Below are 23,339 nucleotides of genomic sequence, written 5' to 3'. Positions count from 1 at the left end.
GCGGAGAGCTGTGAGATGGTAATTAGGAACGGAAATCAGAGCCAGAGATCGTCACCAGTAGAGCAAATGGTCCTTGATGTGGGAAGTTTGACTCCAACAAACAAGTAGGGTTCAAGGCAATGAATTAGCCCAACTCGAGTCAGACAGTAAAACCAGGCTAACTACACTCAGGACCCCCCAGCCTGCACCTTCTTGGTTTGGGTTTCCCATAGGACCTGCCTATGAAGTCCCAACATGTATCACGGGTTGGTCGTGCTTAAAGAAGCCTGCCTTAACCAACTGACACTCCCAGCACCACTGCACACACAGGCTCTGCTTTAACCAGGTGGGCTCTTCCCTCCCACCCAGTCTCCGCAGAGCACAGGTTATTTCTCACCTCCACACCTTTGCTCACATCCACATGCCACCTGGAATCTTCTCCCCACTACCCTCTGCCTGGATCCTTTAAGGATCACCATGCACTCTACAGCAATTTGAACACTTCAACCCACATGGATCTCTCCCTTCTCTCAATTCCTACAATTACCTCCATTAATGGCCAGTTTGTGTCATCACTAATAAAAATAATAATACACAATTTTGAAGCATTTTCTCACTGTCTTCAAGTTACATTTCTCAGAGCTATGCGGTGCTCATGGATACCTCAGAGGCTGCTCAGGGGCAAGGAAAGGCTATGTGGGGGAGCCACCCCGAAAACAGCAGCTCAGCTCTTCTCTGTGTTTTATCTCAGAGTTTCATGTACATTTTTTTTTTAAAGGATTGCACTATTGATCTGGAAACCACTGCATTTTTCATTCCATCCTCACAAGAAGCTTGTGGGGCATAGAGGACGAGGTATGATCACCCACCTTTTACAGCGGAGGAACCTAGACAGGCTAACTGTCTCAACAAGGGAGGAGGGAGCATCCCAGCTTCTGTCTCCTGAGTGCAAGTCCGGGGTATTTACAACCACAACTGGGAGTGGCTCATCTCTGACTTCCTGATCAGGTTCTTTCAGAAGCAGAAACTGTGTTGTAACATTTACTTATCCTGCTTACTTCCTGTTTGGAACACAGGGCTGGGCACATAGTAGGCATTTACTACATACCCAGCCCTGAGTGCGGGTCTGCCCTCGGTGTTGCAGAAGGTGCCAGGCCTGCCATCACCTGACCCTCTCTCAGGCGGCACATGTCCCCGAGCTGAGTGATCTACACGCTATACTAGTCACCGGGGTGCTTTATGTAACCAAAGGGATACTTTCTCGCTCCCTTTCTCTTGCTGTTGATATGGTTACATAATCTTATTATTAGCCCAGACGATGGGGTAATAGGATGTGACACTCATATTGCTGCTGTTTTAAAGAGCTGCAGTTAGTTCTGAAGAATAGACTGTGTGTCGTAGAGATAGCACAGCTGCCGCGTCAGGTGCAGCCTCTGTTCTCCGCCCCCCTCGATATCCTCCCTCAGTTCTGGGAACCAGGTGTTCCCACCGGGAGGAAAGATGGAGTGTCCTTCCTTCGTGGCCCGCCTCAGCCACACTTTGGGGGTACAGAGCCCTTTCTGCCATTGTGACCCAGGAGGAGGCAGGGAGAGGACTGCCTTCAAGTAGGGGAAGAAGCTGAAGCACTGGGCTGACTCGCGAAGGGGAAAAAAGATAAATAGAGGTAAAATTGTTTCCAAATTGAATGTTTTTCACTATTTTCAGTGTGGTGTCTGCAGTGCTCCAAGATGATTCCCTCTCAGGGGCTTCAGAAGAGCTGTAAATAGAATGAATTGGTTTTAGGGACAAACTCTGATAGTGCGCTTCTCAAGAAAATATATGCTAATGCATGTAGACTATCATTATTGGGGAGACCTATGTGCCGACTCTTTTATGTCTATGAAGAGCGGATTTCTGATTGCTAGCATTTTGCCAAAGTCTTTGTCATGCGTGGGCTGAATATCTAGCAGGAAGAGGCGGATTCAGCCACCGCTACGTGCTGTGTCTCTCCTAGACCAGGGTTGGAGGGAGGTCTTGGTCTGCCCAAGAGAAATGTCTCATGAAACCAGAAGGAGAGAAGGCACATCTTTGTCTAAGGACCCAAATAAAAGCCAAGCCAGTCTGGATTCACTCGTAATTCTAGGACCTCCGGGCTCTTAAGAAGCAAGGAGGGAGGCCCCCAAGGATGAGAGAGAGGTGCCAATTTGATTCAGTAGCATGTAATGCTACACCCAGTCAGAGGGTGGCAGCACCTTCCACATGCCCTAGGAGCCATCGCTTCTGATCATTCCAGGACATTTTTGTGGGATGACCTGCCCCTTGCCCAGCCAGCCTCTTCTGCCTTTTCTTCTGCTATGGGAAAGTGGGTTAAACAGCGCTCGGCTTTGCAAGGAACACAGCCAACAAATGAGATATCAAACACAGCTTCCCGTGTAAGAGATCAGATTCCGGCGGGCACACACGCCAGCGCTCTGCTGGAGCTCCTGGGCTCGGCAGCCAGCTTCATTTAGGATTCATAAATACTTTTGCACACTCCTGCACATACAGCCGCCAAAGGAATTTCATTCTATACCATCTGCATTCAAATGCAACAAAGGGGAAAAACGTGGACATTAAAAGCAGGAAAAGAAGAAGGAGAAAGAGGCTCTGAAGCCAACCCGAGGCTCTGAGTGGTGGGTGTTTGGTAGCTGATGGATGACCTGGTGAAGGGTTCTTCCACCTGTCCTTCCTACGGAGACTCACCTGGAGCCAGGTGGGTGAATGCAGCCTATACTGGCTGGTGTGAGTGCCATGGTCAATAACACTAAAAAAGTGCTAAATCAGGTGCCTGTCAAGATGGGCATCAACCTTACATGGGTGCTGGTCCTAAAGTCCCTCCTTCAAGGCTTCCGGGGAGTTGGGACATTTTGGGCTCCAACTTGTCCTCAGGTAGGAGAATCAAATGCCTTCGAGAACCAGGCTGAGGAATCTAAAGGTACCAAGCCAGCCAGGTGCTAACTGAAGCCTGACTGTGTAGGTTAAAGCAGGTAGCAGGTAGTCATAGCCTGCTGATTATTGCCAAGCAAGAATTTTGTCAAACCTCCACACTTATCAAAAGAAACCAGAAATCCGTGTTTTTTTTAAATTGGAAATCTCTTGATTTTCAAATGGTGGCAGTTAATTAAAAAATAAATAAATACTGTGCTGGCCAAAGAAAACAATTCCAACAGGTTACACCCTACTTCTGTTCTCCCGTACACATTCTAGTCTATCAAATACTTCCCTCTCTCGCTGTTTGAATCCTGATGATCTGTGCCCCATAAATTGCCAGGTTTGATTTTTCTGACTTGTTCTCCAGCTTCGCACTGTTTGCTGAGCAAGATGATATGCATTTCAAGGGCACAGGCCTATCTTTTTTTTCCCAATAGTTTCCAGCTGAGAGTAGATGTTCAGCAATTTTTAGTGAATTATAACCTACGCCATTTCACGAAGGATTTGAAGAATCCTACATGGATACCTGCTACAGAAATATAAAATCAACAATCAAGAGCATGAGGATAAATGCTTAGACTTGACTTGTCGACCAGCTGCCTCTAAGGCATGGTGCTGTGTGAGTTCCCTCAAGATAAGATGATATGCAGAATCCAGAGGCATGAGAGAGTGCACAGCCATGGCAAAAACTCACAAATTGTTTGTGGTGTGAACAAAGGACAGAGCAAGTGAAATGGCCTTGGAGAAGGGGGCCTATTGACTGTGAGGCTCAGAGATCTGAATGTAAGATCCAAGCTCTACCTGGAGCTGGGAGCCGGAATAATGAATGGCAGTCTCTCCATTGAGCCTTTTTTGGTTGTAAGTGACAGAAATAGAAGTAAAACTGGCTTAGGCAAAAAGAGGAATGTATTGGAAGGTTATTATGTCAACATCCTTCCAAGCCATGAAGAAGAAGGGATTCATTTAGACCCACAGGGAAATATGAACAAGATATATCATCACCAGTCTCTCTGTATTTCATCTCTTCTTGAGTGCTGGCTTTATTTTCTCCCTCAGCTGTCAGGCCTCCTCCACCCATTAGGGAACAGAGCCACCAATAATCTCCGAGCGGCACATCTAACAGCTCCCACCCCAGGGGGAACTGCTTCCTACTTTCTCTCAAGGCAAGATTAAATACAACCCTTGGGGAAGGCTCAATGCCACACTGGTGTTCCAATGGCCCCCTCAGGGCCATCTCAATCAACCATGACTGCCACAAGAGAGGGTTGCCACAATTGGTCCAGATTCACTCAGATACCCACACAAGGAGTGACAAGATGGCAGCTTTTATTCAAACCACAAGGTTCATTTTGGGGGAAAAACATTTTCTGGGAGATGGGAACTCGGTGCCTAAGAAAAGGGAAGGGTGCTGGCAAATCAGACATCCCCTGGAGTGCACACAGCACTTGGCTACAAGTGGCTCCTTCATGTACCATCTCATTTTATTTGTCCCTCACAAAACTCTGTGAAGAGTGTGGGACATTTATAATTGTTCCTATCGTACTGATGGAAAAAAACTGATATTCATAGAGACAAAGCAACTTAACCAATGTCACATAGCTTTTAAATGGCCAATCTAGGACTCAATTCCTATTAAAAAAAAATTTAATACCAGTGCTCATTCTCTTATAGAGGAGCTGAGTGAGCTTTCCAGAAAAAGAATTTCTCATTGCAAGATCAGGCTTTCCTAAATGATACAGAGCCTTGGGTGGTAGACCCCTAACTTGTTGCAGCTCCTCTGCTCCTCTCAGAAGTTTGTTGGGATCCCCTGAGTTACCTGCAGCTGACCTCAATGGCTGTCTCTGCTCAGTTTAGGGGTTTTGTTGTCTACCAAGACTCCTATCCAAAGACTCCAACTCTTGATTGTCTAATTTGGGTGTTTAGAGGTACTTCTGCCTTGTGAAATACCTGGAGTCCTCTGGTCCAGAAGGACTAATGCTCACAGGAAATGAGGAACTGGAAAAAGGGAGAAAATCCATCTATGAGATATGGTGCTGATGGAGACGAAAATGAACACTTCCATGTCTGCAGCTGGGAGCAGCTCCAGTCGCCTTTGGTGGGCGGAGCACAACTCTATCATGAGAAGTAAGACCGTGACAGCAGGGTATTTGGCATCTTCCATCCAATGGTGATGAGGGAAAGAAATCTCCTCAGCTATATTACCAGTAGACTCCTGTAGACTTGCCAAGTCTCGTGGCCTCTCCTGCTTTTGAGGCAAATCATGAATACCCATCTTTCTTTCATCCTGCATGTTAATGCCCAAAGAAGTACTGGATCGAATTGATTTGAGTTGGATCAGCCAGGCCCTGTGTCCAAGCTGCCTTGCTTGAGTGTAGTCTGTGCCACTTACTAGAAAGAAAGAATTACTCTTGACACCAGGATTATATCACTGCCAAAGACATCAATAATCTATTAAAGATGTGGAGTAATATAACACTAATTATCAATTGAGGGAATCCATCACAAGGAGAAGGCAGGTAAAGTTTCGATTTCCCTTTCTGCATGAACCCTACCCCTTCATCCCACAATGATTTGCTGTTCCCTTGGTTTGGCCTCATGCATAATTCAGTGATCCGCGTGGCAGGAAAACACTTAGAAAACTTCTTTTGCCTTCTCCAGGAGGCTGGGGCAAAGGTGGCTCACAGCTATTCATCCATGCAAGGAAAGCTATCTCTGCTGCAGCCTGCTGGAAGAGACAGGGGCCGTGGCCTCTCTCAGTCCCATTTGGGGACTTGCCTAAGGGTGACATAATGAATTGCTGTGACCCAGTCAAAGAAGAAAAATACAGGTTGGATGAGATAAATTGATGCCACCCCGGTCTTTCCAGCAGTCCTGGGGTTGAGGAGCTCCACCTGCCTCGGAGGTTTTGCTTTTTCAGAAGGAAACAGCAGTGCTTCATGACGCTGATGAAGGTCAAGGAATGGAGTTCTCGGGAGATAGAAGGGGAAAATTTTATGACTTGGGTCGTCCCTCATTTTACCCATTTATTTCATCCTAAAAAATTTAATGAGCATCTACTATGTTCTAGGCTCTATGCTAGGCCCTGGGAATGCAGTAAAAAAAAAACCACTCTCAAAACACTCAGAGTGTATTGGGAGGCACAAACAAGTATATGGACAATTGTGTGCTTTCTATTTCTGATGCCTGAGCAGTTGGGACCATTTATTCTTTTTACTCATTCATCAGAAAGATCTTTCTTGAATACCAACTATGTGCCTGGGTCTGCACTAAATGCTGGGAATAGAGCAGTGAACAAGACAAGACAAGGTTTTGAGTGAGGAAGATAAACCATAAGCCAGTCCATAAATATGTGCCCGAAGAAGTTCCAGGTTGAAATCAGTGCTCTGAAGGAAAGATTGGGTGATATAACAGGAAGTGACTGGGTGGGGGATAACCTCAGATAAAAAGGTCCCTCTGAAGAGGAGATATTTGAGCTGAAATTTACGGATTGGAAGAAGCCAGTCATGCAAGAGATAAACAGGAGTGTTGGCAGCAGTGGTGTGCTGGTAAATGTTTTACAGCCGGCTCCCTGGGGGAAAAGACAGACCTGATTTGTAGTGTTTGCCAGTTTTCATGGTATAAATACTCCCACATTGCCAATTTCAAGCTGCCAACATGATATTGCTGAAAACAGAATTGGGAAGAGATGTGTACAATGGATTCCCTCTCGCTTGTGCTAGAGGCCTCCAGCACACCACCAGTTGGCAGTTACCTGGCCATACCAAGGGGCATGTAGAGAATGGGTCCTGGTCCATGTTAAGGGATCAGACAACCAAGCTGGTGGGACTAAAGAGAGTTCTCCAGGGCTATGGGCTGAGATCAGGGGTTGCTACATTTAGATACAACTAGCAACTATTGTATGGATAGCACGTGCCACAATTCAGTGCAAAAGGCACTGCACGTGATCCTTCTTGATCCTATTTTAAAATTGGATGCTCTCATACCGCCTATCTAGATATTTCTACTTAATTTAATGTCTGTACGGATGGATGGATAAGGCATGGTGTTGAGAGTACAAAAATGAGAAATACAACAGTCACTGCCCTGACGGCATGTAGAGACTGATAGAGAGAAGGGAAACAGGAAAGGAAAACGAACATTTATTAAACATCCACCATTAACAAAATTAGAGAGGCCAGGAGGGGGAAAACATGGGGAGATTAAATATATTTTCTGTGTGATAAAGAATGGATTTTTATAGTTTGATGTGACTCAGAATTTTCCAGAAGGACAAAATATCTGGGCCAGATGGACCAGATGGGTAGTTTTCTTTGGTTCAGGCCAGGAATATGTCATCTAATAAGAACTGGTCTCATTATTTTTTTAGTGAACACATTGTTTACCCTTCAAGAAGGCTTTGAGAGGGAACCAGAGATCAGCTTATAGAATTTGGCCATAGACACCTTCAAGAATCAAGAACCTAGAACCCAGAGAGAAGGGTAACATCAGGGAATTGTTAATCCATAAAAATACCTTAACAATACCTACAGACCTGTGGGAGTGGCTGTTACCACCTTCTACTTGAATGCAGATGCCACAATTTATAGCATGAAGTTTATATAAAAGGAATGGTCCTCTCTGATTGGCATTTTGGGAGTGGTCCCTGATGGGGCTGGCCAATAATCAATCAGTGTTTGGCCTTTTCAAACTGCTTTGCCAGGGGCTCTACAAAGCAGTATTGATTCACCTAGTGTCAACAAAGAAGAGTTTGAGATTCTGGCAGGAAAACCGGATGGAGAAATACGGCAGAGTTGAAAACCCGGGACCAAAGCTCGGGAGAGAAGTCTGAGCCGGTTATGTACCCAGAGGAGATAGTCGAACCCTCGGGAGAGAGATCAATCCTTCACTTCTCAGTGGAGGAATAACAGCAGAAAAAGGAAGTGCATTCACAGGAATATTGCTGTAGAGGCAGAGAGAAGATCCAGAGAGGGAACTGGATAAGAGATGTGAAGAAATACAGAGAAAATCATGGAAATAAAGAGTTTCACAAAGAAGGACATGGTCAGTGGATTCAAATGTAGCCAAGAAGTTATGAGACTGAAGACTGAGGAAAGGCCATTGAAACAAGGGATCAAGATGTCATTAGTCATCTGTATGACAGAGGTTTCAGTAACACTAACATCTGTACAGTGATTTTCACTGTGTGTATATGGGGGGATGTCGTCCTTATCTATGAGCTCATTCAATACTTATGATGAATGAGACGAAGAAAGTGAGGTTCAGATAGTAAATGGCTGATCCAGAAACTGAGCCCAAGTTTTCTGACTCCAAATCTCATCCTCTTTCTATTATCTTTTGTGGCATCCCTCAGGAGAGCACCTTGTGACCAAAGGTGGATGGTAGGGAAGGAGTGAGGTGTAAGGTGTGGTTAAGGTCAACGACAGCGAGAGAGCACTCTTTTTAAAAGTGTGGATGTAGAAGAGAAGGTGAATAGTAATTGGAGGGACTTTTTTTGTTCCAGAATAAGAATAATTTCAAATGTTTTGGGCCGGGAAAGGAAGGATTTGGTATCAAAAGGGATGGAGCAATGTCACAGAGAGGAAGAAGGGAAACAGGATCCAGAACACATGTGGAGCAGCAGGTATGGCACATCACTTTGAGAGTGAAAGGGCAGAAGAAATTCTAAGCTAGAGGAAAGAGAGTTTGAGGAAGACCCCGTTGTTGGATGAGGACATGGTGAGATCATCATTAAGGCTAAGAGGGGGCCCCTGCAGAGTTGAGAGACGGAGGAGAGGAAAGGGGGAAGGGAAACTGCTCTGGGTATTTCTTGATGACTTCCTGATACCTGCTCATATTCCATTGACGGCCCCTGGAGTTAGGGAGGGCCCAGAGACTTCTTAAGCTAGAGTGGCCACTTGCTGGCCCTGGCATTCCTTCTTTGGGATAACCGTGGTATGATGTTAATAGCCGTGGGCTTGGACACCCGACACTCAGAGTACAGTTCTGGCCTTGAGAGTTCTCTTCAGCCTTATGTCCAGGAACTCCAACTTTTGGACATTATACCTGCAAGTTGCACTGTTTTCTCAAACTCCTTGGGACTAAAACCATCATAAAATAACAGAATTTTGTGCTTAAAAGATTACCTTGATCTAATCCTTGAATTTCCTTTATAACAACTGTACCAAGTGTTCTGCTTGATCATTTCCTGTAATAAGGAGCTCACTACTTCTTTTGACAGCCTGTTCCACTTTTAAGCATGTCTAACTGGTGTAAAATTCTTCCTTATATTTGTCTTAGATCTGACTTCTGGGCCACACAGAACCCAGAAATAAACTGGGCAATTCCTGTTCCCTTGGGAGCGGTTGTCAAAGATTTGAAGACAGCCATCGTGTCGCCCTATGTTTTCTATGCTTCAGGGCAAGCAAACCAAATTCTTCTTCTTATTTCTGGGCTTTAGACCATCCAGTTCATTTTCCCCTGGACATAACCCAGGATGCCGATGACTAGATATGCCTCCGCTAAGCCCACCTTCTGCCTCTTTACCTTTTTGCCTGGGGCTCTGATCCCCTTGGACATGACCAGAGTCTGTTTGCCTCGAGTCTCTCTTCTCTCAGGTTCATCCTGCATGCTGCTGTCAGACTAGCCATTCTAAAACATGATCTTTTACAGGTCACTTCCCTTGTCAGAGAAATTGCAGTGGTTCTCCGTTTACTATGATATGAAGTCCAAATCTGGCATTAAATACTTTCTAAAATGAGGCATTTCAGTATTTCTTCAAGCTCTTCTCTGTTCTGAATATTTTCCTCTGACCAGGTTTGCTCATTCATCTTTCCATTTATTCATCTATTTATCCATTAAAGAAACAACTATTGCATATCAACTATGTGCCAGGCATTTAGACCGGTTATGGGAATATAAATATGAGAGAGACGTGGCCTTTGAGAGGAAGGAGTTCACAGTCTGGTAAGGAAGAAAACTATGTATGTACATAAACAATTCTTGTCATCAAGTGTGGCAAAAAAGAATCACTAAATATCGCACCAATAATGTGCAATGGTAATAGGGAAGGAAGCGATCCATCCTGCTTGGAGTGAGTAAGAAAGGATTCAAAAAGAAGGTGATGTTTAAGTTGACAGGACAGATGGGTAGAAGCGTGCATGGTTAATAAGGAAAGACAAAAGTATTATAAGTAGAAGAAACCACATCTGAAAGACCATGTTCTAGAAACTTCAAGTGTCTGACATTTCAACAGAGTATGGGTATGTGGAAGAGGTGGGAGAAAGCAGTGGTGAGCTGGTAAATTTTTAACAGTCAGTTCTTTCGATTGGGGGGGAGGGAAGCCCTGATTTGTAGCACTTGCCTATTTCTGTGGTGTAAATATTCCTTGCGTGGCTGGTTTCTAACTGCCAATGTGACGTCACTGAACACAGAGAGAGGAAGAAAATTGTGTTCAGTTGGCTCTCATCAGACAGTAGGAAGTAGACAAGGATATAATCAGGGAAAGCTTTTAGATGTTGAGGAAATGGGATTTTTGTCCTGTAGGGTGATGGGGAGCCACTGAAGGGCTTTAAGCCAGATCATGACACAACCAACTTTGCCTTAGGAAAAATGAATGAAAACTGTGTATGTGTGTAACTGTGGATGGTGATGGTGTTAGGGAAGAAAGCGGTCAAAATTAGGAGACTAGGGAGGACACTGGTTCTCAACCCTAGCCGCATGCCACACGTTAGAATTCCCTGTGAAATAACAAACAATAATAATAGTGCTGAGAGCTTAATCCCAAGATTTTGCTTGAATCTGTCTGGGGCTGGGCCCCGGCTTCTGTGTGTCTTAAATGCCTCTCAGGTGATAGTAATTTACAGCAGGGGTTGCAAAGCACTGAGTTAGGAGACTTGTTCTGAAGTAAGTTTTCTCTTGATCCAATCTCATGTTTCGTCTTGGGAACTGCTCCAGCTCCACCTCCAAGCATTCTTCATGTATCTCAGTCCATTCTTGGTGGCCAGTCCTTCCCTTCAGACACAGTTCCTGTTCCCTCTCTTGAGGTCTTTTGGGCTTTTTTTTGCTTCCTAATCTGGCCTCACTCAGAAGTTAAGTAACCAACGCCCCTTGGTTCATGCCTTACTGCTGTGAGACAGCCCTGAACACTCCCGCTACCAAAACCCCAACACAGGACCCTAAGCCTTTTTGAAAGAAGAGAATGGATAAAAGGCCATGTAGGAAAAGATGAACAGCTGAACAGGGGCAGAGGCTGTGAATATGGTGAGGTATTGATAATAATATAATAATGAAAATGTGTGAACAGTTACCAAATGCTTACGGTGGGCTACTTTCTAGGTGCTTTTCCTATGTTAGTGTAAATCTCCCCAAAACTCTATGAAGTAGGTAATATTATTATCATTCCTGCTTCATCTATGAGGAAATTGAAACACAGAAAATAAGTAACTTCACCAAAGTCAACAGCTGGTAAGCAGCAAAGTCAACCTTCAAACACATGTGGTTTGGCTCAATGGACCATGTTCCTAACCACTACATTATTTTACCTCTCTCAAGAAATGCGTAGGTCTACCTAAGAGAGGACTTGATTGATGTATATGGAGGGAGAAGTAGGAGTCACATTCCAGGTTGCTAACACAGGCATTTGAGAAGACAGGGGTTTCACCAATCAAAACAGAGCAGTAGGAGGAAGAGATGTTCTGCAGGACGCGAGTTTGAACACATTGAGTTTGAAGTGCTGTGAGAGATTACCCATAAATTGTTGTGTATGAGGATCCGGAGTTCAGGAAAGGAAGATTGAGCTGGAAGTATAGACTTTTGTAGTTTTCAGGATTGAGGTGGTAGTTAAAGCCATGGGAATGGGGACAATCAGTACAGTCACCCAGGGAGAGTTTGCAGACTGAGAAGAGAAAAGAGTCAAAGTCAAGCACTAGAGAAATCAATAGTTAATGAGACCTGAGGAAGTACGCTGAGTGCAAAAGTTAGAGAGAAAGCAGAAGCATGACGGGAGCTTGATACGGAGGAAACCAAGGGAGTGGATTACTCCCTGAAGGAGGGGATTGATCAGTTGTGCCGAATGCTGCAGGGGGCACAGGTAAATAAGGACCGAAAAGCAGTCACTAGGCTTGAACACAGAGGCCATTGGTGATTTTGCTAGTTTTAGTGAAATGGTGAAAGCAGTGAGTTATGGGGCGTGTGGGAAGTAAAGGAGATATATATCTCCTTCACTTTATACATATGCTCACTCACACACACAGCCTTCACTTCAGATTTACATATATGTTTTATGTATAGATTTATTTATTATAGTATACTACATTTATTTATATATTTATAGTATAAATTTATTTATATATATACGTGTATGTAGAGGACAGGAACGATAAACCGTGAGCAAAAAGGTCATGTGATTCTCCAGATGACCAAGTATTCCTGTTGTGAGTTTAGGCACAGTTCACTCACACCTCAGGGCCTCCATATTCTTTGTGAAGCAGAAAGCAACAGGGTCAGGACAACATGACTGAGGACAAGATGGGTTGGAAATATCTTCTACATGAATATTGGGCATGAACTACCCAAGAACCAAAGGGAAAGTCTGCTGAACAGATTTGAAGGTCCAATTCATATTGGAAACTCCAGATTTCGGATGATGTCAGTCTGCATGGTTGTGCTATTTCTTCAGCTCTGCTCATTTACGCAGGTTAAGGGGCAGGGAATGAAGATTGTGGAATGGATTTGGAAGGGGTGCCATGTAAGAAAGCGGGAGCAGAAGGTTGCAAGTGAATAATTCAAGGAATCAACTGTGGTTCTTATGGATGATAAGGAAAAGAATGAAATTAGAAGGTAGTTGAGAAATGAAAGGAAAATGGGGGATTCAGTGGACTAGAAACATCCGTGGGATTGACGTGCAAGACCAACAGGATTAGAAAGTAAAAGAGGGGGAACAGTAGTTTTGGCAGAGCAGGGGACACTGGATTTGAGGTTTTCACACTAAGAGAAGAGGTAGGTGATAAGATGTAGATATGGTGCAGTCATATAGGAGCGGAAGCAATGTTCACTGGGGCTGGGAAGGTCAAGCAGCTTAGAAGCTATTGTGTTGGATCAGTGCTTCAAGACTGCAGAAATATCCCAGCGGGGCAGGATGCAGGGGAAGACCAGTAAGTGCCCATGGAAATGTGGTTATCCGTTAGGGCATCTCAGGAGTCTGCATAGAATTATAGCCCTTTCAGGCTTCATCCAGCTCACCTCTTCTCCTTTCCCACGCTGGGTTTACATCCTGCTCCCCCTGCCTCTTTAACTCAGGCCATACTCATTCCATTGCTTGGGGCTCCTTCTCCCCAAATCTGGCTGCAGAGGAAGACCCAGTCTTTCTCGTTCTCACTTCCCTGCTGCTGGCCCTTTTGGTTCTGAGAGCTTTACTGCTAATTGGTGTCAGGAACCGAAGTGGAAATGACGGGTACCAAATGTAGGAAGCTGCAATTTCCAGCATCCTACACCATTCTCTCGGCCATGGTCTCTGGGGTGTATTTTGTGACTCCTTTCTGGCAGGCACAATGGAAGAAAGCACATAGAACTCGCTTTCTTGTTGTATTCCTAAGAGTGGAAGTCCCTTGGACTGCCCTTACCCTCTCTCTGAGGGCAGGCTAATTCCTCTCTGCTTTATCTTATGAAACATGAAAACAGAGAAATTTCCTAAGTATAATAGACACTTATATTCCCACAACTGAAATTAACCGGAAACTAACATGATACCATATTTGCTTCAGATCTTTACTTTTCAAAAGAAATAAAACATTACAGATACAGGTGATGCCCCATCTGCATCCTTGCCCCATCTCTCCACCCACTAAGTATCCTCTAGTCTGAAGGTTGTGTAATTTCCTTTCACGTTTTTTACTTTTACTATGTATGTGTTTGTCTATAAATAATACATATTTTTTTGCAACTAGATTTTTTCACTCAACTTTATGTTTTTGAGATTTATGCATCTTGATATATGTGGATCTAGTCTGCTCATGGTAATTATGGTATGGTATTTCACTGTATAAAAAATTATAGCTTTTAGTCCCCTGATGAGGGACAGTTTCTTTCTATTTGTTTGCTATTACATGCAGAGCTGCAGCAAGAATCTATAGCATTTCCTTGTGTGCATTTGCAGTTCCTAAACATACTAGTGTCTAGAGTGGCTACAGAATACACGCTAGCAGGGGTATTGTCATATTTTATGTATGATAAGCATACATTTCACTTTTTAGGAAACTGTTATTTTCCAAGGTGTTGTATCATTTTATACTTCTCCCAGCAGTGTATGTGAGTTCCGGTTGCTTCAATCCTTACCAACACTTGGTGCTGTGTCTTAAATTTCAGCCGTTCTAATCAGTGGGAAGGTATCTCATAGTGTGGTTTTAGTTTGCCTTTCCCTGATGACTATTGATGTTGAGCATCTTTTCAGGTGATTACTGCCCATTGGTATATATTCTTTGTGAAGTGTCTGTTAAATTTTTTGCCTGCTTTTCATTGTGTTGTTGTCTTCGTATTAAGCTGATGTAAGTTCTTCACATACTGTTGATACCAAACCTGAAGTGAGTTCATTCACCCGTTGCGCAGCAAGCCAATCTCTGACACAGGGTGTGGTGGAAGAAAGTAGGAATTTTATTTTTGCACAGCGCTGAGCAAGGAGAGAGGGCAGTTAATGTTGAAATCCCAAACTCCCCGAAAAGCTAAAAGGAAGGGTTTTTATTTGGGGTTTTAGGTAGGGAAGGGGGAGCGTATGGCCTTGCTGGTCAGAGCTTTCCCACCAGCCTATCTTTGGCCTTGAGACTACTTGCAGAGAGGAGGAAGTCAATGACCTTCCTGGTCAGCAGCTTTCCCACCAGCCTGTGTCTCTTTGTGGGGAGGAGATAATCCAGGTGCTTGTCCTTGGCGGTGTCTGACTCAATGGAGGATAGTGGATTCTGGAGCCAGGAAGCCAGAGAATAAGCAGGGAATGAGCGTTTTGGTTTTAACCCCATATATGCTGGGTTTAATGTGGGGAAACTGATATCAGGGTCAATATCACTCTTGATCAAAATTCTTTGTAAGGGGTGGGGAGGGCACAAAGGGTGAAGTGATGTACCCACAACATTACTAACAATAATGTACAACTGAAATCTCACAAGGTTGTAATCTATCATAATCTTAATAAAAAAAATTCTTTGTAAGATACATGGGTTGAGAATATTTTCTTCTAGTCTGAGGCTCACCTTTTCCCTTTCCTAATGGTGTACTTTGAAAAGCAGAAATTTTTAATTGTAAATTAGCATTTTTTCCTTTAGGGTTTATGCTTTTTATGTTCTATGCAAGAAATCTTTGCCTATCTTGAAGTCATAAAGATATTCTCCTACATTTTCTTCTAGAAGTTTCATGATTTTAACTTCTATCTTTAAGACTAATGGTCCATATTGAGTTAATTTTTGTGTATGTCATTAAGGGTCAAGGTTTACTTTTTTTCACATGATATCCAGTTATTCCAGCTCATGACTTTCCTTTCTCCATCGATACACCTTGTCACCTTTAATGAAAATCAATTTACCTTATATATGAAGATATATTTATGAACTCTGTATTCTGTTCCATTGATCCTATAAATCTGTCCTTATATGAATACCACTATATTACTATAGCTTTATAGTAAGTCTGGAAACCAGGTAATATAAATCTTCAACCCTGTTTATCTTTTTCAAGAATATTTTGACTAGTCTAGGTCCGTTTCAGTTCCATATAAATTTTAGAATTAGCTTGCCAATTTCTATAAAAAGAAGCTTGCTGAGATTTTGATAGGAATTGCTTGACTCTATAGATTAAATGGAGGGGAACTGACATCTTAACAATATTGTATCTTCTGATTCATGAATGTGGTATGTTATGACATTTATTTAGGTCCTTTAAAATTTCTCTCAGTAATATATCATAGTTTTCAGGGTGCTGGTTTTACACATGTATTGTTAAATTTACGCCCACATATTTTCATATTTTTGACACTATCATAAATATTATTTCTTATTTTACTTTCAAATGGTTTATTGCTAACATATAAAAATACAATTGATATTTGTATATTGTCCTCATATCCTACAAATGTGCTAAAGTCGGTTATTTATTCCATAGCTTTCATTGTAGAGTCCCTGGAATTTTCTCTATACAGGATTCCCCTGCTATCCGAAAGTAGTGTTCCTATGAAACCCTTTGTAAGCTGAAATGGCGTACAGCAAAGGAGCAATTACCATTAATTTATCTGAGAAAAATTTTTGAGCATTCTCAGACCCCAAAAATAATGTGGCAAAATAAATCAAGACAAAGCACAGATGCTCATAGAGTTCGAAGCCGTGGCAGTGGATGCTGAGATGCTGAGTGCGGTTCCCAGGGAAGCGTGGCCGCACCACTCTGGCTGCTGGGGTGTGCTCTGCCTCTAGAATGGCTCGCTGCAAAGGATACGCACTGAATGCTATTTTCGCCTTTTTTTGTTAAAGCCAAAATCCTCTTCGGATTTTGTTTGGTTAGCAAAGACAAGTACTAATGAATGTCTTTCGTAAAAGTGGCATAAAGTGAACTTTTGAATAGCTGGGGAAACTTGTACACCATAATGTTGCCTGCAAATAAAGAAAGTATTACTTCCTTCACTTCAAACTGTAGGTCTTCAAAAAAGTTTTATCGAGGTATAATTGACATAAAATAAACTACACTTCTTAAAGTGTACAATTCGATAAATTTTGACACATGTATACAATCATGAAGCTATTGCCAAAATGAAGAACATAAAACATATCCAACACCCCCAAAAGTTTATACCTTTGCACCCCTCCCGCTCATGCCCATCCCCCACAGACAATCACTCATCTGCCTTCTGTCAGTATAGTTCAGTTGACATTTTCTGGAGTTTAATATAACTGAAGCATATAGTATGGACTCTTCTTTGTCTGCTTTCACTCAACATATTTTGAGATTCATGCCTATTGTTGCATGTACCAGTAGATAATCTCTTTTCATTGCTGAGTAGTATTCTATTGTATACCACAAGGATTTTCTCCCATATTTTCTTTCAGAAATTTTACAGTTTAAGATGTTACAGTTTTGGTTTATACATTTAGCACTAGGATACATTTTGAATTAATTTTTGTATATGGTGCAAGATATTGATCAAAGTTCATTTTTCTCATATATGGATATCATTTGTTGAAAGACTATTTTTTCTCCACTAAACTGCAGTTGCAACATTGTCAAAGATCAGTTGTCCATATATGTGTGGGTATATTTCTTGACTTTATTCTGGTTCGTTGATCTATTTGTTTATCTTCTCACCAATACCATGATATCTTGATTACTATAGTTTTAGACTAAGACTTGAAATCAGGTAATATTAGTCCTCCAACTTCGTTCCTTTTCAAAGTTGTTTTGCATGTTCCATGTCCTTTGCATTTCCATGCTGATTTTAGAATCAGATCGTCAATTTCTTCAGAAAAGTTTGCTGAGATTTGTATATTGTATATTGTATATTGATCTGGTATCCTTCAATTTTGCCAAACTCACTTACGAGTTCTAGTAGCTTTTTTTAGACTCCATCAGCTTCTTTCTATAAATGATAATGTTATAAGCAAATAAAGACAATTTTGTTTCTTCCTTTCCAACCTGAATGCCTTTTCTTCTCTTGCTTTTTTTTTTTTTTGAGGAAGATTAGCCCTGAGCTAACTGCTGCCAATCCTCCCCTTTTTGCTGAGGAAGACTGGCCCTGAGCTAACATCGTGCCTGTCTTCCTCCACTTTATATGTGGGACGCCTACCACAGCATGACATGCCAAGCGGTGCTATGTCTGCACACAGGATCCGAACCAGCAAACCCCCGGCTGCCAAAGTGGAACATGCGCACTTAACTGCTGCACCACCAGGTGAGCCCCTTCTCTTGCTTTTTGTGCTGACTAGAACTTCTAGTGGAATAGAAGCAATGAGTGTGGGCATCCACTCGTGTTGTTCCTGATCTTAGGGGTAAGTTTTCAGCCTTTTGCCATTAAGTATAAGGTTAGTTGTAAGTCTTTCATAGATGCTTTTTGTCAGGTTGATGAAATTCCCCTCTATTTTGTTAGTTTGCTCAGAATCTTATGAGAGATGGGTATTGGACTTTGTCAAATGCTTTTTCTGTTTTTTTGGTGAGGAAGATTGTCCTTCAACTAACATCCATTGCCAATCTTCCTCTTTTTGTTTGAGGAAGATTGTTGCTGATCTAACATTTGTGCCAATCTTCCTCTATTTTGTGTGTGGGACACCGCCACAGCATGGCCTGATGAGTAGTGTGTAGGTCTGTGCCCAAGATCCGAACCCACGAACCCTGGACCTCTGAAGTGGAACACACGAACTTAACCACTATGCAACCAGGCTGGCCTCTCATTGCATCTTTTGAAATGATCATATGGCTTTTCTTTTTTAGTTTGTTAATATAAATTATACTAATTGATTTTCAAATCTTAAACCAACTTTGCATTCATGAGATAAACATTACTGTCTCATAATATGTTTTACTTTTTATATATTATTGGATTTGATTTGCTAAAATATTAAGAATTTTTGCACCTGTGTTAATATCTGTAATATCCTGGGGGCTGGCCCCATGGCCGAGTGGTTAAGTTCACGCACTCCGGTGCAGGCGGCCCAGTGTTTCATTGGTTCGAATCCTGGGCACGGACATGGCACTGCTCATCAAACCACGCTGAGGCAGCGTCTCACGTGCCACGACTAGAAGGACCCACAACGAAAAATATACAACTATGTACTGGGGGACTTTGGGGAGAAAAAGGAAAAAAATAAAATCTTTAAAAAAAAAATCTGTAAAACCTTTCATTTCCAATATTGTTATTTTGTGTCGTCTTCCTTTTTGTCTGTTCAATCTGATTAGAGGTATACAAGGTTTTTTTTTTTGGTCTTATGAAGGTACCAGCTTTTGGTTTTGTTGATTTTCTCTATTGTTGTTCTGTTTTCTATTTCATTGATTTCTGTTCTGTTCTTTATTATATTCTTTCTTCTTCTTTGTATGGGTTTAATTTACTGTTATTGTTTTTGGTTTCTTAAGGTGGAAGTTCACATTATTGACTTGAAACCTTCTTTTCGAGTATAGGCATTTAGTGCTATAAATTTCCCTCTCAGTGTGCTTTAACAGCATCCTAAAAATTTTAGTATGTTGTGTTTTCATTTTCATTCAGTTCAGAATACTTTTTAATTCCTCTTTGGATTTGACCTATGGATTATTTAAAAGAATGTTATTTAGTTTCCAAATATTTGGGAATTTTCCAGATCAATTTCTGTTGTTTTTGCTACTAAAATATTGCTTTGGACAGAGAACATATTTTGTATGTTTTGAATTCTTTTAACTTTCTGGACTTTTTTATGGCCTAGAATATGGTTTATGTTGTGAGCTATCCCCTGTGCACTCGGAAAGAATTTGTAGTTTGCTTTTTGGGGGCAAAGTGTTCTATAACGTTACTTAGGTCAATTTGATTGATAGAGTTGTTCAGGTCTTTTATATTCTTGCTGATTTTCTGTCTCCTTGTGCTCTCAGTTATTGAGAGAGTGGCATCAAAAGTTTTTGGGTGCTCTCTCTGTGTAGCTCTCCCTCTTCAATACTCTATCCTACCAACTCCAGTCTCTCTGGTCTTTTTGGACTCTCAGCTCCGTCTCCCCAAGTCAAGGATGACCTCTCTCTGGGTTCCCTCTCCTTGCCTGGAAACTCTAAAAGCAGTAAGCTAGTGCAAATGTAGGGCTCACATTATTTGCTCTCTATCTCTTGGAGATCACTGTTGTTTGGTTGCCTAATGTTCAACGTCTTGAAAACTGATGCTTCATATAGTTTGTCAGTTTTTCACTTGTTTCAGGTGGAAGGGTGAATTCAGTTACTATTATTCCACTTTAGACATCCTATATGCCATTTGTTTGTTTTTGCACGCTTTATTGCAGTGACTAAGACATTCAGTGCAATGTCAAATAGACGTGGCAATTGTGACCATTTTTATTTCATTCCTAATCTAAAGGGAGAAGTACTCAGTATTTTATCATTAAGTGTTGAGTTAGCTGTAGGATTTTCACAAATGACTTTTTGGAGCTTGAGGAAGTTCCCTTCTATTTTTAGCGTACTGAGAGTTATTAATTTTTCATAAATGGCTGTCAAATTTTATCAAATGCATTTTTCTGCATCTGTTAAGAAGATCATATATTTTTCTCATTGAATCTGTTATTTTGGTGAATTTCATTCATTAATTTTCAAATGATAAACCAATTTTGTATTCGTGATATATTATCCTTTTTATCTATTGCTGGACTCAATTTGCTAATATTTTGCTAATGACTTTTGCATCTATGTTTTTGGGGAATATTGGTCTGTAGTTTTGTTTTCTTGTAAAATCTTGCCTGGTTTTCTGTACCAGGGTTATTCTGCTTTGTAAAATTAGTTGGGAATTGTTTCTTCTTGTATTTTCTGAGAGAGTCTTGTGGTATAGGTATTATTTCTTCCTTAAATATTTGTTCAAATTCACCTGTGAAATCAATGGGCTTGAGAGTATTCTTTGTGGGAAAATTATAAATTCAATCTCTTTAATAAATAACATTTCAGATTTTCTATTTGTCTTAAGTGAACTGGTAATTTGTGTCTTTCAAATAATTTTCCGTTCATCTAAGTTGTTTAATTTATTAGCTTAAACTTGTTTATAATTTTCCCTACAATGTCTGTAAGATCTGTAGTGTTGTTCTTTCTTTCAGTCTTGATATTGATAATTTGTGTCTTCTTTTTTCCCCCCAATTGGTCTAGCTAAAAGTTTGTCAATTTTATCAATATTTAAAAAAAAACACATTTTTTGTTTTATCGGTTTTCCTCTATTTTGGGGGGGGGTGGTGAGGAAGATTTGCCCTGAGCTAACATTTGTGCTAGTCTTCCTCTATTTATATGCAGGACACCACCACAGCATGGCTTGATGAGCGATGTGTAGGTCCACACCGGGATCCGAACCTGCTAACCCTGGGCCACTGAAGTGGAGCACATGAACCCAACCACTACACCACTGGACCAGCCCCTGGTTTCCTCTATTGTTTATCCTTTCCTATTTGATTGATTTCTACTTTTGTCTTTAATATTTCCTTCCTTCTCCCCACTATAGGTTTAATTTGCTCACCATCACCCCCTACCCCCAGTATTCCTCCAGCCAGAAGCTGAAATAGTTTAAGACATGTCTTCTTTAATAACAGAAACATTTAAAGGTATAGACTTTCTTCTAATCTCTCCTTAAGCAATATTCCACAGTTTTTAGAAGTCCTATTTATTGAAGTGTCTTTTATACAGAACAAATTTGACACTTGTTTAGTGTACAGTCCTATGAATCTTTCAAATTTATCTGGTCATGTAATGCCGTCCAATCGATATATAGAATGTTTCAATCACCTCAAAAGGTTCCCTTATGCCTATTTGTAGTTAATCTTCTTCCTGTACCCCCAGCCCCAGACAATCACTGATCTGTTTTCTGTCCCTATAATTTTGCGTTTTCCAGAATGTCTTAAAAATATAATCCTAGAGCTTTCACCTTTTGAGGCTGCCTTCTTTCACTTAGCACAACACCTTTGAAATTCTCCCATGTTGATGTATGTATGAGTACATCATTTTTACTACTGAGGAGTATTGTACTGTATGGATATACCACAATTCATTTATGCATTGACCAGTTGATGGACATTTGTGTTGTTTCCAGGTTTTGGTGATTATGAATAAAGCTGCTATAAACATTCTGGTACAAGTTTTTATGTGAACTACAATTTCTAAGTTACTTGGGTAAATACTTAGGAGTGGAATTGTTGGCTCAAATGGTAAGTGTATGTTTAACTTAATATGAAAATGCAAACTATTTTCCAAAGTGGCTATACCATTTTGCATTCCTACCACCAATGTCTGAGAGATCTGCTTACTCCACATCCTCAACAGCACTTGGTATTGTCAAATTTTATTCCTTTTTAAGTGTTAGCCGTTCTGATAGATGGTGGTGTCTCTTTGCAGTTTTAATTTGCTTTTCCTTAATGTTGAGCATATTTTCAGGGGCTTATTTTCCATCTGTATCTCTTGTTTGGTATACTGTCTGTTTAACTCTTTTCTAATGTTCTGTTGAATTGTTTGCTTTTTTTTATACTTGACCTGTAAGAAATTGTTATATATTCTGTATACCAAAATTTGTCTCAGTCCATGGGCATTTATTTTTGTCAAACTTAATAACATCTCTCCAAGAGAAGAAATCTTTAATTTTGATGAAGTCTAACTTTCCAATTTTTCCTTTTTTTAAATATTATTATTATTATTATTATTATTTGAGGAAGACTAGCCCTGAGCTAACATCCATGCCCATCTTCCTTTATTTTATATGTGGGACAACTGCCACCACAGAGCTTGATAAGTGGTGTGTAGGTCCATGCCCGGGATCTGAACCAGCAAACCCTGGGCCACTGAAGTGGAGTGCATGAATTTAATCCCTATGCCACCAAGATGGCTTAGCAATTTTTTTTTAATTTACACTTTTTGTGTTCTAAGCGATATTTATCTAACCTAAGGTCACAAAGTTTTGCACCTACAATTTCTTCTATAAGTTTTATTGTTTAGATTTTACATTTAGGTATATTATAGATTTCAATTAACTTTTGTATATGGTGCAAGGAGTAGGTTGAGGTTTCTTTGTTTTTGTTTTTGTTTTGCATATGGACAACCAATTGCTCCAGCACCATTTGTTGAAAAGACTATCCTTGCTCCACTGAATGGTATTGGCACTTTGTCAAAATCGTATATTTATGGGTCTATTTCTGGACTGTCCAGTCTGATTCATTGATCTATATGTCTATCCTTTTGCCAATACCACACGGTCTTGATTACTGTAGCTCTTTGTAGTAAGTCTTACAATGAATCTTATAGTGAGTCCTCCAAATTTGCTTTTTCTCAAAATTGTTTTGGTTACTCTAGGTTTATTATTTATCCATGGCTACATAACAATTTACCCAAAACTTAAAGGCTTAGAGCAACAAACATTTATTATGTCACAATTTCTATGAGGCAGGAATTTGGAACAGCTTAGCTGGGTTTTTGGATAAGGATCTCTCATAAGGTTGCGGTTAAGATGTTAGCCAGAGCTGCAATCACATGAAAGACTGACTAAACTAGAAGACTCATGTCCAAGTTCACTTACATGACTGTTGGCCAGAGGCTTCAGTGTCTTAAAACATGGAGTTCTCCAAAGGCTGCTCACATATGGCAGCTGGCTTCCCCCAAAGCGAGTGAAGAGACAGAGTGTGATCAGTAAAAGATGGAAAGTGACATGGTGTCTTTTATATCCTATTCTCGGAAGTGACATACCATTATTTCTGCCATATTCTCTTGGTCACACAGACTAACCTGAA

General features: G+C 41.1%; 1 long non-coding RNA gene across 1 annotated transcript; it reads left to right on the top strand.

Moving 5' to 3' along the window:
• Positions 1-1,364: 1,364 nt before the first annotated feature.
• Positions 1,365-21,696, top strand: LOC139041217 (uncharacterized). Its single transcript, XR_011496040.1, has 3 exons — positions 1,365-1,642; positions 17,610-17,821; positions 20,866-21,696. It is a non-coding gene; the product is annotated as an uncharacterized lncRNA (long non-coding RNA).
• Positions 21,697-23,339: the final 1,643 nt, after the last annotated feature.

This window comes from Equus asinus, chromosome 20 (genome assembly GCF_041296235.1).
Source record: "Equus asinus isolate D_3611 breed Donkey chromosome 20, EquAss-T2T_v2, whole genome shotgun sequence".
NCBI lineage: Eukaryota > Metazoa > Chordata > Mammalia > Perissodactyla > Equidae > Equus > Equus asinus.
The sequence above is the reverse complement of the archived record's forward strand: the minus strand, read 5'-3'. Positions and strand labels throughout refer to the sequence as shown.